The 20282-nt window shown below is 41.7% G+C and overlaps 1 protein-coding gene and 1 pseudogene across 2 annotated transcripts in view; both read right to left on the bottom strand.

Moving 5' to 3' along the window:
• The window catches only part of Gpr158 (G protein-coupled receptor 158), a 373966-nt gene that overhangs the window by 85001 nt on the left and 268683 nt on the right, over positions 1-20282 (bottom strand). The gene's annotated exons all lie outside the window — the stretch shown is intronic.
• Positions 12839-13051, bottom strand: LOC102920562 (cytochrome c oxidase subunit 6C pseudogene; annotated as a pseudogene).

Below are 20282 nucleotides of genomic sequence, written 5' to 3' on the forward strand. Positions count from 1 at the left end.
GGGCTTGCCGTAGAAATCTGCAGAATTCCTCAAGAGACAGTGACAAACGGTTTTCTCAGTATATTTCTAATCCTCCTGCTGTTTTTTGGAGAAGGGTTCTTTTTAAACACATGAGCATTGTAGTGATAGAGACCAACACATACATGCTTTTACTGTTTCATTATACACCCGGCTTTCTCTTTTCCTTAATTGAGATTCTTAGGGTAAATGATTTGACCACTAGGACACCTTAGCCCATTCAGAGGTGAAACTTTCCTAAATAGGCACCATTTTCACAGATGGCTTGCTCTATTTTTATTTTACATTTTTTTTTGTAATAAAAATTGTCTGGTCACAAAAAAGTAGAGTTGGTTTGTTGGCAAAAGTCCAATCAGTAGATGTTCCAGTTGGATTTCTGTTGCTATGATAAACACCATGAACACAGGCAACTGGGCAGAGAAAAGAGTTTATTTCAGCTTGCACTCCCAGTTTACAGTCCATCATTGAGGGAAGTCAGGACAGGAACTCAAGGCAGCAACCTGGAGACAGGAATGCTGATTCTGGCTCCCTGGGTGGCTCATGCTCATCTAGCTTTCTTCCACAGCCCAGGGCCATCTGCATATGGATGATGGTGCTCACAGGGGCCTGGGTCCTCCCACATCAATCGAGACAGTCTCTACAGACCTGGTCACGGGCCAATCTGACCTGGAAAATTCCACAGTGAGGGTTTCCTCTGCCCAGGTGATTCTACTGTTGTGTCAAGTTGGCAACAGAAACTGACCAGCATAGCAGGTGTCCTTCAGTCTAAGGGTTCCAAGACCAGATGAGCCAGGTAATTACATACATTTAGAGAAATGTTCTCCCTCTCTGTATTGAGATTCATGAAAAAACCCACTCCTCACACATCGCTCTCATCGCATGTCCAAGGCACTGCCCTTCCACATCTCCCTCCTTCAGCTCCCGTTCTTTGCTCTGCCACCCACCCTCGCTTGACGGTGCCTCCACACCTTACCCTACTGCCTCTGCCCTCTTCCTCAGGCTTAGCTGTTCCTGCTTCTGCCGTGCCTCAGATCCCAACACTACCGGAAAAGTCCTGTCATTGAAATCTCTTTCTCACACACAGAAGGTCACTTCCTCCCACTCCCCCACTTTTTTTCATGCCTTAATTTCAACTGCCCTATGCTTAATTAAATCAAGATATTCAGCCTCTTGATAGATTTCTTTGTCTTTGCACACTAACTGTGTCTGTTCCCTGCTGGATTTCCTTCCTTCCCTGCTTTACCTGAGTCCGTGGTAGAGATTCCCAAAGCCTCTCTGGTCTCAGGGCTCCCATTTCTGTCTGCTGCTGAATCATCTTTACTCAGCTTGCCATTGACGGTAATGAAATGTCCTCACAGGCTCCTGTGCTTGGCCACTTGGTTCCCAGCTGTCAGTGCTGTGTGGGTGGCTATGTAACTTTTAGGACTTGGGGCCTTCAGGACAGATAGAGGTCAGGAGGGGTGGGCCTTGGGAGTCATGGCCTGGGCCTGCTTGCAGCTTGGGCTCTCTGCTTCCCAATCATGACACAAGTATCTAGCCACCAGTCTCAACAGCTGCAAGTTGTTCTGGACAATGGAACCCTGAACCCCAACCCCAAACAAATTCTTTCTTTCTTCTTTAAGTTGCTCTGTCATGTGTTTGGTTTCAGCATTGAGAAAAATAAGGCCGGGGTCCTCCCCCTAGAGCACCAAGCCAGACAGAAGACGCTGAACCTCCTCACACTGGCACGGAACTTACATTGTGTGTGTCCTAAGGCATCCGCTGAACCCCAGCACAAATTCACATTTTCTTCTTGCCCCATCAGTTCATTACCAAATGTCTATTCCTTTCAGGCCTCCTATGCTCAGAAGATGGATTTCTCCCATTATATTTATACTTCAAAACAATCTTAAGATTACAGAAAAATTTCAAGGCCAGCATAAATTTCCCTTTTCTGCAACCATTTGAGAATAAATGACTACCCAGATATCCTGACCTCCTGTGGTGTTTTCAGCTCAGGTGCTAAATGAGGCCCACGTGGTTTGGTGTGGCCCAAACATTCAGATTCTGACCCTCCGACTCAACCCCTGAGACACTCAACCCCACCTACTGCACCAACCCCAACTACTGCACCAACCCCACCTACTGCACCCGACCCCACCTACTGCACCAACCTCACCTACTGCACCCGACCCCACCTACTGCACCTGACCCCACCTACTGCACCTGACCCCACCTACTGCACCCGACCCCACCTACTGCACCAACCTCACCTACTGCACCAACCCCACCTACTGCACCAACCTCACCTACTGCACCCGACCCCACCTACTGCAACAACCCCACCTACTGCACCTGACCCCACCTACTGTACCAACCCCACCTACTGCACCAACCCCACCTACTGCACCTGACCCCACCTGCTGCACCCGACCCCACCTACTGCACCTGACCCCACCTACTGCACCAACCCCACCTACTGCACCAACCTCACCTACTGCACCCGACCCCACCTACTGCACCCGACCCCACCTACTGCACCTGACCCCACCTGCTGCACCAATCCCACCTACTGCACCAACCCCACCTACTGCACCAAGCCCACCTACTGCACCAAGCCCACCTGCTGCACCAACCCCACCTACTGCACCAACCTCACCTACTGCACCCGACCCCACCTACTGCACCTGACCCCACCTGCTGCACCCGACCCCACCTACTGCACCAACCCCACCTACTGCACCCGACCCCACCTACTGCACCCGACCCCACCTACTGCACCCGACCCCACCTGCTGTACCTGACCCCACCTGCTGCACCAACCCCACCTACTGCACCAACCCCACCTACTGCACCAACCCCACCTACTGCATTTACCCCACCTACTGCACCCGACCCCACCTACTGCACCAACCCCACCTACTGAATCTGACCCCACCTACTGCACCCAAGCCCACCTACTGCACCCAACCATCCCTGATACATCCAAACCTCACCCTGCTATACCTAAGCCCCCCTTGCTGCACACAAGCCCCTGCCCTGCCACAACCAACCCTGCCCTGCTGCACCCAAGCCCAACCCTGCCACGGTATCTTTAGACTTGCCAGGTTTTCTTTCTTGATAAAGCTTTGCTGTTCCATGTGACTTGGAAGCCCTTGATGCCTTTCTTAGCTCTATTCTTCCTTCAAGATGAGGTAAAACATCTCAGAGGTCAGAGAGGATTCTAAATCTTTCCCAGGAAACACTAGCTTCATGATCTATATGGAATTTACTGTAGTGTATTGCTTTAGTAATAATCCTTTGAACTTTGTACTTCTCTTATCTGGTGTTTCTTAGGGGTACAAATTATACCTATCCTGCATGGGGCTGGAGGTTTATTTTTCTGTCTGATTCATAGGACCTGGAACATAGTAGGTCATTAATATCTGTTTGCCACATGAGTCTACCAGTGTACTGTCCATATTTAAGAGTTTTTTAATGTAAAATAAAAATCTGATATTTACTCCTGATTAGAGACATTTTTATTCAATTAAGTTTACATTGCTTATAATGGCCAACAAGTTGGTATTCTTATAAGTCCTTACTATCCTTTATTAGTTCTCTCTTCTAGCACCATATAACACACACCCATGTTCGAGCCATACTGCTTTTATAGTTACAAATGAAAACATAATTGGTTTCCAGAACTCTTTGCCTATCTGGGGTAGTTTAAATGAGAATGGTCCCTATAGGTTCAGATATCTGAATACTTGGTCCCCAGTTGGTGGCACTCTTTGGGGAGGTTTAGGAGGTGTGGCCTTGCTGGAGGAAGTATGCCCCTGGGAGTAGGTTTCGAGAGCTAAAAGACTTGTGCCATTTCAAGTCAGCTTTCTCTAACTCCTACTTGTGGTCTGAGATGTCAACCATTTCTTCCTCCATGCCAGGTACCTGCTGCCATGTTTCTCTGCTGTGGTGGTGGCGGACTCTTAATCCTCTGTGCCACTACAGTCTTTACTATGAAACACACACATTTATTAAGAGACATACTACATTGTACTACATTACAGTTGTTACACTGCTGGGTAGTATGTTCAATTTATTGAATGAATGAATAGATTGATGGACATATGAAAGTGTTTCACCTTTAGTTATCATCAGATCCAACCAAATGCTCTAATACACGCAGGCACATGAGCATGCCCAAGTCATAAAGAAAAGGGAGAGGTCTTAGAATACCCATGACAAGAGTCTCAGCAAGTGCTCTGCCACTGCATGCCTTTGAATTTTTACATAAGGCCAGCATGTTTGGATGTGCTATATAAGTAGGGTTATTTTAAAGGTTCAAATAGAAGGACAAACTACTCAAAAAATGTTTTGCTATTGTTTACCATAATACTTAAAGTCTGCAACCAGATTTCTTTTTCATATATTCAAAATGTCTCCAAAAGAAACTCATCTGAAAGGATTAATGTAATGACAAAGAGTCAGAAGCCACTCGGGACAGAATAAGTTCTTAAAGGAATGAATACAGAGCAGCTGAACTCTCCAGTGAACTCGGAGGGAAGATATTGAGGGCCTAACTTACTACTGCCTGGGAGGCAGTCTGCTGGACACTAGGGACATCTGACACCAGGTTGAAAAGGTCTTGGTGCTAAAGCTAAGATGCATCGCAAGGGGAGGCAGAGACAGGCTACAGACAAATGCTTGGTCTTTTTCCTGTCCCCTGACTAAAAATATGTTCCCTACCAAGAGTGTTGTCAGCCTCAGAAGTTAATGTGAACAATGCCTTAGACATGACTTGCTGTGGGATGTTCTGTATGTCCTGTGGGAGCCCGTTCTTGGGTTCCTCGTGGCTTTACCCAGCAGGTCCGCATAGAGGATGATTAGGACCACGGGCCTGAGTACAGGTGTCTGAGATGGTCTGCACTTGGCTGTGCTGGGGGATGGTCTGTATGTCAAATTGCTCTGATTGGTCAATAAATAAAACACTGACTGGCCCGTGGCTAGGCAGGAAGTATAGGTGGGACTAACAGGAGAAAAGAAAGACCAGGAAGGCAGAAGGAGTCATTGCCAGCCGCCACCAGGACAAGCAGCATGTGAAGATGCCGGTAAGCCACAAGCCATGTGGCAAGGTATAGATTTATGGAAATGGATTAATCTAAGCTATAAGAACAGTTAGCAAGAAGCCTGCCACGGCCATACAGTTTGTAAGCAATATAAGTCTCTGTGTTTACTTGGTTGGGTCTGAGCGGCTGTGGGACTGGCGGGTGACAAAGATTTGTCCTGACTGTGGGCAAGGCAGGAAAACTCTAGCTACTTGTCCCCTGACTAAAAATATGTTCCCTACCAAGAGTGTTATCAGTCTCAGAAGTTAATGTGAACAATGCCTTAGACATGACTTTTCTCTGACATGTGCTTGTTTATGTGGATACATTTTCTTGATTCTGAAAACTTTCATTCTTTAGTCCCTGGTGCAGTCTCATTAGCAATGCCAAGAGCTTGCTGCAGATGGACAGGGCAAAGATAATCTGAGTCCTTCAAAGGGCTGTCACCCTGAACTCCTGCCTTCCCAGTGTTCAGTCAGGTGTGCGGTCCTGTGGCTGTTCTGTTTGTAATTACTGTAGCACTACATATCAAGTGGAGCTGTTCTTGAACTTCCCAGAACTAAAGCAAAGCAGAGCATCCGTCCTTGAGCTGGACTGACTGCCCTCTTGGTACTGTAACCAGCTTCACATTACAACACTCCCGCATTTAGAAGGCCCTGGGAATGTCGCAAAGTGGTTATATATATATAATATATATATATAATATATATATTATATATAATATAATTATATATAATATATTAATTAATAGAATATATAATTAATTAAATTAATTAATATTATATATAGTTATATATACATATAATTTTCCCATTGGAGTTTCATTCAGGAACTCTGTTCCTGGGGAGTTGCCATTGGAATGACAAGTGTGTGATGTAGTCTTACAGAGGAGTTAGATAAGAAGGGCCAGTAGGTTTTGTCCTTTCTAACTCAAAATCATGGAAAAGTGAGGTAACAGTGAGTAAAAATGCATGTGGGTTGTAGATCAGTGTGCCTTGGTGAAAGAGGAAAATGTGGCCTGCTGCAGGCCCAGGGTGCAAAGCAGGGGGAGGCTATCCAGAAACCATCATGCCAATGGCCAGGAATGAGTAAAGCCCCTGAGAGAACTAATTTGTCCTGTGGGCCATCTCAGGCATCCTGGGACCGCACCCTCCGTTTTCACAAGGAAGTTATTGCGCTATTCATGGTTTACAGTTACAGCTATTGCTTCTGTGTTAGTGGCTCTTCCACTGTTATTTTCTACTTCTAGCCTTTACTAAAAGAACCATTGAGAAGATAAGATGACACCTGAGGAGCCATGACTGCATCCAGGGCACCCTTCCTCTCTGCAAGGGAAGGCTTCCAAAATGAGGGCTTCTGACCAGCAAGAGTCTTTAGTTTTCATAAATCCAAATTTATCCATTTTTGTATTTTATGATCAGTGATTTATGTGCCCTTTCAACATTTTTTTTCCTAATTCAAGATTGTCACTTTTTCCACCTCCACTACATTTAGCCAGGTATTTCAAGGGCGTTTATTAATAGGGACTTTTCTCTCCGTTGAAATGCCTTAAAACCTTTCTTTAAAGAAAAAAAAAATCAATTGATATGTGTGGATCTACTTCTGGTTGCTTTCTTTTGCCCCATCGATCTATTTATCTCCTCTTGGAACAATTAACACCGTATGAAGTCCTAAGCTTTAGAGTAACTCCAGAATCTGATAGTACAGCTCTCCAGCTTCCCTCTCGTTGAGTATTGATTCAGAGCATCAGGACCCTGTGCTCCTCCTTATGACTTTGAGTCAGCTTGCCAAGCACTGCAACTTGAGTCAGCGGGGCTCTGGGTCACAGTGGCAGTGGTTCTACAGTGACACTAACAGTAATTAATTCAGTTTATCACGTGCTTCTCTATCCAGATTTTCTTTAATCGGCAATATTTTCAGCATAGATATCTTCCATAAATTTTGATAAATTTATTTCCAAGCATTAATTTAATTTAATTTACTATTAATTAAAATTAAACTTTCAATAAAATGACTAGATGTACTCCATCACCTGAGAAAGGGTCCTCCTAGTCATTTTACCGAAAGTTTAATTTTAATCATAGATGCAAGTTGCATGTAATCAAATGCTTTTCTGAACTTATTGGCAGTATCATGTGAGTTTTCTTTCTTATCCTGTCATTGTGGCAAGTACCTTATTAGTTAAAAGACATACCATTAACATTTAAACTTGGTTCCAACGTGTAATCTCTTTAATGTATTTCTAGATTTAATATGCTAGTGATTTTGGGGGAAACCTGAGTTTCTCTTCACCAGGGTCTTGTTGGGTGAGGTCATTCATATGTGGGTCTACTTTCACAGGGTGTGGTTGGTAGGAGCTGGGAAGGCTTACCCTTGTGCTGGCTTTTAAGAGTTATGGAAGAATGCCTTGTTCCTTAAGCATGTAACATTGTGATCAAAAACATCGAACACTGTTTTCTTCCTGGGAAGTTTTAAAATGATAAATGCCGTTTATGTGAGTTCATGTTTTCTAGCTCATCTTCTGTTGGGTTTGGTGAGCTTATTCGTTGCAGATCCACTGTGCAGTTTTACTGGCTTGATGTTCTTATTACTGTGCTGCCTCATCATCGTTCAGTGCCTGCAGGACTTGCACCCAATATTGGCAATTGGTATGTTCCCTGTTCCTTGATTTACGAACTCTGCGGTTTAGAAAAAAACTTCTTGGTTTTAATTTCATCTATTAGTTGTAGACTTCTAAGATATTCTTATCTTTATTTTTCTCCTTGAATTATTTTGAGTTTAATTTTTTCTTTTTCTCAATTTGTAAGTTAAAATCATAGTTCATATTCTTAACATTAGCATTTAGCTCTACACAGCCCCCTGAAAGCACTGCTTTGATCACATCCCACAAATTTAGAAACCTTGCATTTTCTTTATTGTTTAATTTGAAATATTCTTTACTTCTATTATGATTTTGTAACTGTTCTGACACAAATTAAGATGCTTTAAAGAATCTGACTATTAAAAAAAAATGGACACCAAAGAAATGGGCCTTTAACCAGGCATCTCATGATGAGAGAAAGAAAAAGAACCAGTCAGAGCAGAGACTTGTCTCCATGCAAGAGTTTTCACACAGTTCTACAGGATGAGACTGGAAACCAGACAATGAGGGGTTAACAATGGGCAAAACCACACCCTGAGCTGATGCTTAGATGTGCACACATCCTTAGTCCTCTATTTAAATTTGATCTCACTTCATGACCCTGAAGAAGGGCTTGAGGAGTTGGCATGGATCTCTTTGGCTTTCTTCCCAATGTGGCCACATTGAAGAAAACTCCTTTTCCTGCTTCCTGCTTTTATTTGGCTCTTTGAGTTGGCTCATTGAGGACAGGTGGCTGGACCTGACTTGGGGCACAAGGTTGTGACCTCACCAAGTTCAACAACACTTTTATGTTACAAATTGTTTAATTTCCAATTACATGAGGCTTTTCTACCAAACATACTATTTGACTACTGATTAAGTTCTAATTGAACTAATAGAATGTACTTATTATAATTGGTACCTAAAGTTATTGGTATTCAACTTTATGGTACACAGATTGATTGCTGCCTTTGTAAACATTACATGGGTACTTTAAAAGAATGTGCATTCTTCTGATGTTAGGCATAATGGGCTACAAATTATAGCTAAGCCAAGCTTTTTCAAATCTTCTACATCACTGTTTATTTTCTTGGTGTGTTTGTATTATTTATTATAGAGGGCTGTAAAAAAATCTCTAATCTGATGAATATTTATCTATCCTTTTAGCTTTATATTACTATCTTTCAAATCTTATTCATTTGAAGTCTGTTGTTATGGGCACATGCTTAGGATTTTCATGGCTTCTAGATGATCAGACTGTTTTGTCATTACATAAAATATCCCTATTTTATGTAAGTATTTTTAGCTATAAAAAATCTTCTTGAGACAGGGTCTCACTCTGTAGCCCTAGCTGGCCTGGAACTTGCTATGTAGACCAGGATGCTCTCGAAATCACCAAGTTCTGCAAGCCTGATGTCCCCTGAGTGCTGGGATTAAAGGCATAGACCAGAATGATTTTTAAAAATGACATATGGAGGGAGATCAAGGAACAACATGGAAGTAATAGTTCTCTCCTTCCACCATTTTTTTTTTTTTTTTTTGGTTTTTTGGTTTTTTTGAGACAGGGTTTCTCTGTGTAGCTTTGCGCCTTTCCTGGGACTCACTTGGTAGCCCAGGCTGGCCTCGAACTCACAGAGATCCGCCTGGCTCTGCCTCCCGAGTGCTGGGATTAAAGGCGTGCGCCACCACCGCCCGGCCTTCCTTCCACCATTTGAGTGGCTTGGGTCAAACTCAGCAAGCGCCTTATCCCATCCAGCTATCTCACTAGCACCCAGGTATCCTTTTCCTTTAAGTCATATGGTCTTATACTAATAGAATCACACATTTGTGTGAATGTATGTGTGCGTGCGTGCGTGTGTGTGTGTGTGTGTGTGTGTGTGTGTGCATGCACATGCATATGTGTGAACCTGTGTGTAGAAGCCAGAGGACAACCTTAGCTGTCATTCCTAAGTCACTGTCCACTTTCCACTTTGTTTTTTGAGACAGGGTCTCTCATTGGCCTGTAGATCACAGAGTAGGCTAGGATGGCTGGCCAATAATGCCCAAGGGTGCATCTCTCTCTGTCTTCCAACCCTAGGATTACAAGCATTTGCCCCCATGCCCATGTGGGCTCTAGGGTGTCAAACTCGGGTCCTCATGCCTGTATGATATGCACTGTACTTACAGCTGTCACTCTGGCCCTCATACTAGTTTTTTTTTTTTAATCAGTTTCCCAATTCTTTCTTCCTACTTGTATCTGCATCTCTGAGCTGCAGCTCTAGTATTATAATTGTGTCTTACCTTTCATCAGTCTTGGGGTCTGCCAAGTGCTCCCCACTTCTTAAGTGGGTTTCCACTGCCTCCATTTATCAGCCTTCCTCCCGTGGGCTGCAGGTTTTGTTTCATGTTTCCTGCCTGCTTGACTACTGAAGACTAGCTCTGCTTGAGAAACCTGGCCAATTTCTCTGCAGTCCAGTGGGCACCACCACATCTATAATGATGTTAGGACGCCATCTGTACGGAGGGAGTCCCTTTTCATTCTGACCTTCTTGTAATACTCTTTCCCGAGCCCTTGGATGGCAGTGTTCTCTTCACATCACTGTGGCTGCTGTTCTCATCAGTTTCACCACTGTGCAAATTGCTGCATAGCTGACTTGTGTTTGGGCACAGATGGCTGTATACTCTCCCCTGGCTCACTCTCTCCCACAATTCACTCCCTTCGTTTCCAGCTTCCCTAGCAGAGCTTGACTCTGGGTTCTGCTACCTCAAGACAAACAGACTGATGCTTTTTAAATGCTAACAGGGCACACGGCCCTACCTGTAGGTGTGCCTGGCCAGAAAGCTTCCTTGCTTGCAGCACTGCTTATTCATCTAACATTAGAGCTATGGATCAAATAGGTAACGGTTACCGATGGGAAGGTTGGGGGACGCAAGGGAAAAGAAACAAAGGAACAAACTGGTAATTATTGTAACCATTTTTAGAAACTCAAGGAAACAGATCTGATGGTAAAGTGTTCCATGCAAACCATTGAAATTGTATAAATAAAAACGGCCCAGGCTATCTGGGGCCACTTGTTTGAAACAGGTGGTCACAGTTTCTTCATTGCGCCAACTTTACACATCCATTCCAGGTCGTTGGACCCATTTGAAGCAAGGCTCCCAGTATTTGACCTCCATGCACTATGTAAACTAGATTTTTTCCCCTGATTTCACTATCTTCAGAAGATATCCCATGAAGAGGAGCAATCATTCCATAGTCCTTCATTGCCATAGGGAAAAAACTGATGTACTTTTTGTCTCTATAAATCAACTGAATCCCTGTAGACCCCATATCTTTTGTCCCTTTATTTAGAGATTAAATTCCTTTCACTTTCTGGCTCTTTGTCAGTTTCCAATTTTGTTTTGTTAGTTTGTTTTTGTAGTTGTGGCTTTCTATGTTTTTCAGTTTCTGTGACCACTGTCTGTTGGAAGGTTAATTCAATATAAGCAACTGTTACTGGAATCATAATTATTACATGACCTTGTAAATGGCTTTGCTACAATGTAATTTGCATGCCATGACACATTTTCATTTAAAGAATACAATTCAATATTCTACTATACACCATAGTTATACAGCCAGCACCACAGTCATTTTTAGGTTTTAATATCTCCAAAGACATTCCAGAAAGAGGAGCAGTCATTCCATAATCCTTCATTGCCACAGGCAAACACTAATGTAATTTTTATCTCTATAAATCAATTAGAGAGAATTCATATAATGGGATAAGGCAACTCACAGTCTTTTGCAATTGTTTTCTCTAATTTAGCATAATGATTTCAAGGTTTATTATATGAGAACATGTGTTTACATTTTTCTTGGTTCTACACCTAGGAGTGCAGTTGCTGAGCCATATGGTAACTCTATGTTTGACATTATCAATTTGAGAAATCACCAGCACTTTTAGGGAGTACTGTACTGCTGTACATTTCCATCAGCAATGTGTAAGTTCTCCAATTTTTCTACCTCCTTATCAAAACCTGCTATTGCCCTTTTTTTTTATGATAGTCATCTTCATGGATGTTAAATGGACTAACTTCGTGGGTTTGGTCTACATTTCCCTAGTGAGTAAGAATGTTGATCATCTTTTCATCTGCTTACCAGTTAACTGTATTTATTGTCTGGTATATATTTGTATATATTTGCTTTTTTAAAGTGGGTTGTTTCTCTTCTTACTGGGTTTTAAATGTTCATCATACATTCTAGATATACATCCCTTATCAGACATGATATGCACACATTCTCATATACATTATTTCTTTTCACTGTCTTTTGTTAAAGGTGTATGTGTGCACACGTGTGTGTGTGTGTGTGTGTGTGTGTGTGTGTGTGTGATGTTTATGTAACTACCAACAGAGTCCAGAAGAGGATGAAGATACTCTAAAACTAGAGTAACAGGCTGTTGTGACCCATGTAGTGTGGGCACAGATGGTTATATATTCTCACCTGGCTCTCTCAGGTACTAAGACCTGAACTCTGTTCCTCTGAAGAAGCAGCAAGTGTTCCTGACTACTGAGCCATCTCTCCAGCAGTTCTTTTCATTTTCTTCTTCCTCCCCTTCCTCCTTTTCCCCTTCCCCTCCTCCTCCTCCCCCCTCCCTTTTTCTCCTCCTCCTCTTCGTTTTTTGTTTTTTCAAGATGGGTTTCTCTGTGTAACAGCCCTTGATATCCTGGAACTCACTCTGTAGCCCAGGCTGGCCTTGAACTCACATAGATCTTCCTGGTTCTGCCTCTCAAGTGCTGGGATTAAAGGCATGTGCCCCCACCCAGCTTGTTTCACATTCTTAATGGTATAATTTACAACATGTTTCTTCTTTTTCTTCTTCCTTCTCCTCCTCCTTTTCTTCTCATTTTGATGAAGTCCAACCTGTTTGTATTATCTTTTATTACTTCTGACTTGCATTAAAAAAGGAAATCATTTCCAAACTCATACTTTAAAAGATTAATATCTACATTTCCTCCTAAGAGTTATACAGCATTGTTTTATCCATAAAATTGTTAATTGTTTATTGAGGTAAACTACTCCTTAGCCCACATATTCGTGTTTCATAATTCAGGAACACAGGTCAGCAATGAACTTCTATGGAGCGCAATCCAAAGAATTCTGTACATTCTGATGTCACTTCGCACTCTGGAAGATACCAGCCTTCCTCATCTCTTCAAAGTCCTTCATAGAGTCATAATTCTTTCTGGGTTCAGCCACACCAAACTTATAGGAAGCAGCAACTCCCAGGGCCATAATGAATGCACCAACAATGTGAACCTGCAGGCGCTTGGCCAGAAGACCATGCATCTGAGGTTTTGGCAATGCACCAGAACTCATGGTAGTGAATGTCCTCTACACCAACATCCTTCCCGGTTCTCACAGAAATGGCGAATTATACAACTTTTAACTCTTCCATTGGCTTCAGAGTGTTTATACAGTATGCACAAAAGTGTCCAACTTAATTATTCTGGACATGGTTGTCTCAACCTTCCAGCAGCATTTAGTCAATATACTATTCTTTCTCCATTAAACTATCCTCATATGCTTATGCATTGATCATAAATGTCAGGGTTTCTCTTGAGGCTCTTCAATTTTATTCAGTTGACTTATGGTCTATCATTGTGCCAATACTACTCTTTTTGGTGGTATAATTTTGTAGCAAGGTTAATGGCAGCTAATGTAAATCTTCCAAATTTATTCTTCTGTTTCAAAATAGTTTAGATAATTCTGGGCCTCTTGCATGTTCCCATAAATTGTAGGGTGAGCTTGTGAATATTAGCAAAAGGAACACTGAGCTTTCCATATGCTTGCACCAAATCTGTATATCAGCCTAGACATTAAAACTCAAGTTCTACCAGCATAGGCTATATTAGTACAGCCCTGTGGTGCCCTTCAATGATTTACAGTGTGTATTTTTAAACTGTGGTGTGTTTTTGGGGGGGTGGCTGATGGCTTAATTTGTTTATAAGTGGTTTAATATTTTAAATGAAAACATTTTATTGATTTTATTTGTGGACTCTGCATAGCTGGTGTCTTAGGTAGGGTTTCTATTGCTGTGAAGACACACCATGACCATGTTAACTCTTATAAAAGAAAACATTTAATTGGGGTGGCTCACTTACAGTTCAGAGGTTCAGTCCATTATCATCATGGTGGGACATAGTGGTATGCAGGCAGACATGGTGCTGGAGAAGCAGTGGAGAGTCCTACATCTTGCAGGCAACAGTAAGTGGTCTAAGACACTGTGTAGTATCTGGTGCACATATGAGACCTCAAAGCCCACCTCCACAGTGACACACTTCCTCCAACAAGACCACACATTTTAATAGTACCACTCCCTTTGGGGGCCATTTTCCTTAAAACCATCACAGCTGGCTCATGGAAATGAATGTTATTTATACACTGACCACATAACTTGCACACTTGCTGAGCATGCTTGTTATTTCTCATGGTGTCCCCCCACCCCCCGCAGTTTCCTTCTTAGGAGTCTCAATATGTAGCATTATCTTATCTGTGAGTAAAATAGTTTTACTTCTAGCTTTCTAAAAAAAGAATAAAAGAATTGCTTTTTTCTTCTTAGTTTTTTGTCTACCTGCTCTGGCTAGACCCTCTAGCACAATCTTGAACAGAAGTGCTGTTGGCTAATGCCATTGTGCATTTCTGAAGCAGGGATATATTCTATGGATGTCTTCTGGGTCAACAGGGTTGACAGTATTTCTTTGCTGCTCTTCTGTTTAGCTCTTTTCATTTATCACCAGAAGTACTGAAATCAGAAGCCTCCAGATGTAAAATGAAGTTGAATATTACTTATATGATTTCCAAACGCAAACAAACCGAGAATCTAAGGAGTCCTCTCCTGATGATAACCTTGGTAAGTTTCTTCAGGCATAACCATAGGCAGTAACAAAGGGCTTTCTTTGGCAGGGCTGGTGGGGCGACATGCTGCTCCACTGTACCTGCTGCCCAGCCCTGATGCATTGCAGACACTGCTCTCCAAGTTTATTGCCCCCTGGCAGATTATGCTTTTATCCCTATCTGTGGTCTTGGTGTATCTCCATCTTGAGGTTTTCTACTCAGAAGATCTTGAAGACTTTCCTCATTGTCAGTTTAGTAGTCACCACTATTTCATTTCTAGTCTTTCCATCCTCGCTACAGCCTTAAAGCTTCGAGGGTCTCGGGGTGGCGGTGGTGGTACACACCTTTAATTCCAGCACCCGGGAGCCATAGCCAGGAGGATATCTATGAGTTCGAGGCCAGCCTGGTCTACAGAGCGAGATCCAGGACAAAGCACCAAGACTACACAGAGAAATCCTGTCTCGAAAAACCAAAAACCAAAACCAAACAAAAAAACAAAAAACCTTCAAGGGTCAGCATTTTGTGCATTCTTAACTATGCGGTGAATCAATCTCTAGTACTTGTGCTTATCCATCTGACCTCAGTGCCTTGTGCCACCCACGAGGGAACTGTGGAACGCCAGTGCTTTCCTGGTACTCACTTCAGGTTAGCCTCCTGATCACACTAAGCACTTAAGGCCCTGGCTCTGGTTTTTGGCTCCTTGCCTTAATCATCTATTCTGGTGCTTGGCCACTTTGCCAGCTCCAGGTCATGCTCAACTTGCCATACTATGCTTTATTGCCACTTATTTTTTATTGCTTTTGTTTTTTGAGGTCTAAAAATAGATATTGACTGAAAATAATAAACTTTGTCATTTGTACACTCTATAAGTTTATAAATATACATTAATTTTTATCATTTGAAAACACCATTTAAAACTTTATGTATATCAAGTGGAAGCTTCCTAGTTTTCCTTCATAGTCTTCTCCCTTCTCCAAATGAATTTGGTGTGCACTATCCAGTGTGTTTTCTACATTGGTTCCATTTGTATGCACTTTTCAATAATACATAGCCTTACTCTGTGAGTTTTAGATTTTTATGTAGGAACTAAGTATGGCAGTATATAACTGAGTTTCAAGCACTCTGCAGACCGAGGCAGGAGGATTGTTTGAGTCTGAGTGTTTGAGAGCAGCTTGAGCAGTATGGCAAGAACCTGTCTTAAAAATCAACATTGTATTTAAGTAATAAGTTGTTCATCGGCCTGCTACAACTCACAGGTCTGTTCTTATAGTAAATTACACAAAACATTCAGTTTTCATCAGGACAGATTAACCTAAAACTCCTTTCTGTCTTTCATTTCCCCCAACATCCTTACCTCATGCCTAAAACAAGAGAGAACCACATGGAAGCTAGTGTAATTGTGAACAGGGTTACAAAGAAGAGGGTCACAGTTCTGTTGTGGTTGAGACTCCGTGTACAAGATACATGATGGAGACTCCATGTACAAGATACATGATGGAGACTCCATGTACAAGATACATGATGGAGACTCCATGTACAAGATGTATGATGGAGACTCCATGTACAAGATGTATGATGGAGACTCCATGTACACGATGTATGATGGAGACTCCATGTACACGATGTATGATGGAGACTCCATGTACACGATGTATGATGGAGACTCCATGTACAAGATATATGATGGAGACTCCATGTACAAGATACATGATGGAGACTCCATGTACAAGATATATGATGGAGACTCCATGTACAAGATATGTGATGGAGACTTCATGTACTAAGATATATGATGGAGACTCCATGTACACGATGTATGATGGAGACTTCATGTACAAGATACATGATGGAGACTCCATGTACAAGATATATAATGGAGACTCCATGTACAAGATACATGATGGAAACTCCATGTACAAGATATGTGATGGAGACTTCATGTACTAAGATATATGATGGAGACTCCATGTACAAGATATGTGATGGAGACTCCATGTACTAAGATATATAATTGAGAATCCATGCACAAGATATATGATTGGTCAAACCAGGACTAAACCTCAAATCTTCTGATTTCCCCACTTTCCCCACTAACCACTGGTTATTAAACTGAGCACTGTGGAGATATCCCAGGGATTATTTCTAAGGATCAAAGGAAAATGTCAAGGCAGTTAGTCTCTGGGCCTCTGTTTCCTTTCACCCAGGGTGCCTCAAATTTCAGTAATCAGGAAGGACTACTGCCTTACACTGCTGTTTGTCTATGCGGGGTACAGTGGCTCAGTGAATGTATTTCAGCAGGATTTCTCATGGGTTGTTATTTGTAGGATGTTTTCTTCTATCGCCTTCACAGCATCAGCAAGACGCCATTTTTTTTTTTTTTTTTTTTGCTAAACTTAATTGATGGTGTCAGTCAAATACTCACATTTTATTGGTCCAAGTTACCATATTACTATCATCTTTTTATCAATTTATGTATTATGCTAAAATAAGTAACAAACAAGGATTTACTACATAATAGAAGCAGTGGGAGTGATACATTACTATATAGGATGTACATCTTTTATTCTCCTTTGGATCATTCATAAGCATATTTGAGTTGTTAGTCCAAACAAAATTCTTTTTGTTTATCACTATCAGGATTCAGATATTAACTAATGAGACTCTTCACCACATCTAATTCTTAACACTGTGATGAAGTTGAAGGCTAAAATAGTCACAAATGTGTCACCTAACCCTACTTGCCTGACAGGATAATTCAGGTGACAATGACTAGATGTTTGCTATTTTTTTGAAAGCTGACAATACAAAGTTTCTGCAATAAGAGAGACTCGTTTTTTTTTTTGGTTTCTTTTTTTATTAAGAACTGTTTTATTCGTTTTACATACCAACCACAGATCTCCTTCTCATCCCTCCTCCCACTCCCCCCCCCCAGCCTTTCCCCCCAACACACCCCCCATCGCCTCTCCCAAAAGGGTAAGACTTCCCATAGGGAGTCAGCAGAGCCTGGTACATTCAGTTGAGGCAGGACTAAGCCCCTCCCCCCTGCATCAAGGGTGAGCAAGGTGTCCCACCATAGGTAGTGGGCTCCAGAAAGCCAGCTCATGCACCAGGGATAGATCCTGATTCTGGGGCCCCTTAAACAGACCAAGCTACACAACTGTCAACAGAGACTCATTTAAAGAGAATTGTGCATCAGAAATTTTAGTCACATCCCATGGGATATAATTTACATTTACTTATTTCTTCCTTATTAAGCATGCAAACCAATTGCACTTGGTAATAATATGCAGACAAGAATCTTAGATTTCTAAAATTATAAATATTTGAAAATATTTGCAAGTCAAAGAAATTTTCCCTTTCCCTCTTTGCTATAAACTGAAAATAACTGATGATTCAACAGTTTTACCTTAAAATAATCTAAGTGATCATCATGTCAGATAATTGTTATAATATCCTTAGAGTTCTAAAGGATTGTTCCTAATAGATGCAATTTTTTCTTTTGTCATGTATATGTATGCTGAAGATTGCTGCAAGCACATTTCTCAACAGACACTCATAGGTTTTCTTTCTCTTGTTGCATTTTAAAAATATAAATGCACAATGGATTTCCTGAATTGTTAACATTCAACATGAGAAACACAATTTTGTAGTTCACACTTTGAGCTCTTCAGTCACTCAGGATCCATAGGTGTGTTAGAGAAACAGACCTGAGTATGTGCATTTTCTGTGTCTTATTTCTAAAAATTGGGAATATGCAATGGGCTTGACAACATTGTTGTATAGTGTTTATCAGTGATCTTTCACAAAATCCTTTCTCTCCTTCCAGACAATGATAAGATTACCCTTCTAAGTCTTCACAAGTTAGAAATGATCATGTGACTTTCATTTGGAACTGTAAGAGCCAGTATGTGCTTGGCTCATTCTCTTTTATGTCGGTCCCCATGGCTAGTGATGAATGATGACCATACGCATGTGGGCTAGAGCCTAGACGGCTCTTGATTGACATGAGACATAACCCAAAAACACTCATTCTTGTTTTCAACCATGGATATACTTTGATCAAACAGACATTTATGGAAAACTTTATGAAGTTTATGTCCCAAAAACAGATTATATCTGTACTCTGAGTAGCATATAATTTTATACTCCCAAGCAAGCATCAAGAGCTAAGCTGCAGGAAATCAGTCATAGACACTTGCAGCTACTTCTAAATGTCTGAAAAAGGCACATGAGAGTGCTCCATGCTCACTATGAATGCTCGTGCAGTGCTGGCTAGAGTTTGGTGGGTGGATTCTAGTAGCATGTTGTCAGCCCTCACTGATGACTGTTTCAGGAAATACTCTAGAAAGCCATTGCAAGGTCTGAAAACTCAGCAGAGCTGTCTCGTGAGACTCTGTGGTACTCAGCATGGAGCACACCTATGCTAAACGGGGGCTTTCATCTCAGGAAGGCTCTAAGTCATGTGACTATGTTATGTCAGTTGTTAGCAAGCTCCAAGTCTGCTTTATAATACTGACCATGCTATGAAACTACAAAACCATACAAGGTATATCCAGGAGACTACCTACTTGCTAACAAATTTTTGCTACTAAATTTTCTCCTCTTTTTGATTTCTATATTAAATTCCTATGTTTTAATTTAGAAACTATCTTTGCTACTTTGTTTTTCTATGGTTATCTCCACAAACTCCTTTTAAATGGTGTGTGTGTGTATACATGTATATATGTGTAGGTGTGTGTGTGTGTGTGTGTGTGTGTGTGTGTATGTGTGTTTTAGGAATGAGCATACATTTTTAGAATACATTTACATAAGTTTTTCAAAATCCTACTTGATGCATTTCACAGTATAAAAACAAGGTCAGTCATTAGTATGGCTCTTCCATTGTTATTTAGCATATTCTTGGGGATATCATTCTGTCTATATTTTAAAACTTCATATCAGTGAACAGTACTTTGAAACAGTTTTAACTTATATGTAGCCTATTGGCTTCGAGTGCTTCAAAAATAACAGGATGTTTAAACATTGCCTCCTTCTTTCCTCATATGTGCTTGGGTTTATTTAGCTCTCTTGCCATTTGGATAGATCAGGAATTGATTGATGGAAATCTACCCTTTCAGTATGATATATCAGCTGAAGTCACGACCTTCTTTCTGAAGGATAATTCACGTAAGCTCTGTGGTTGTAAATAAATCTTCAATGAAAATCACTCTTGATGGTGATCTGATGGAAGGTGTAATTATGTTAATGCTCTTATTGCTGTAGACATTTTTTGTGACTTCTCTTCAGTGCTTATTTTTAGAAATATAGATCATGAAATGAACTGTCCTGTGACTGACTGTGGTGTCCTGTGACTGGCTGTGGTGTCCTGTGATTGGCTGTGGTGTCCTGTGACTGGCTATGATGTCCTGTGACTGGCTGTGGTGTCCTGTGACTGGCTGTGGTGTCCTGTGACTGGCTATGGTGTCCTGTGACTGGCTGTGATGTCCTGTGACTGGCTGTGATGTCCTGTGATTGGCTGTGATGTCCTGTGATTGGCTGTAATGTCCTGTGACTGGCTGTGATGTCCTGTGATTGGCTGTGATGTCCTGTGACTGGCTGTGGTGTCATGTGACTGGCTGTGGTGTCCTGTGACTGGCTGTGATATCCTGTGACTGGCTGTGGTGTCCTGTGATTGCCTGTGATGTCCTGTGATTAGCTGTGGTGTCCTGTGACTGGCTGTGAT

The sequence above is a fragment of the Peromyscus maniculatus genome, chromosome 5 (assembly GCF_049852395.1).
Source record: "Peromyscus maniculatus bairdii isolate BWxNUB_F1_BW_parent chromosome 5, HU_Pman_BW_mat_3.1, whole genome shotgun sequence".
Lineage (NCBI taxonomy): Eukaryota > Metazoa > Chordata > Mammalia > Rodentia > Cricetidae > Peromyscus > Peromyscus maniculatus.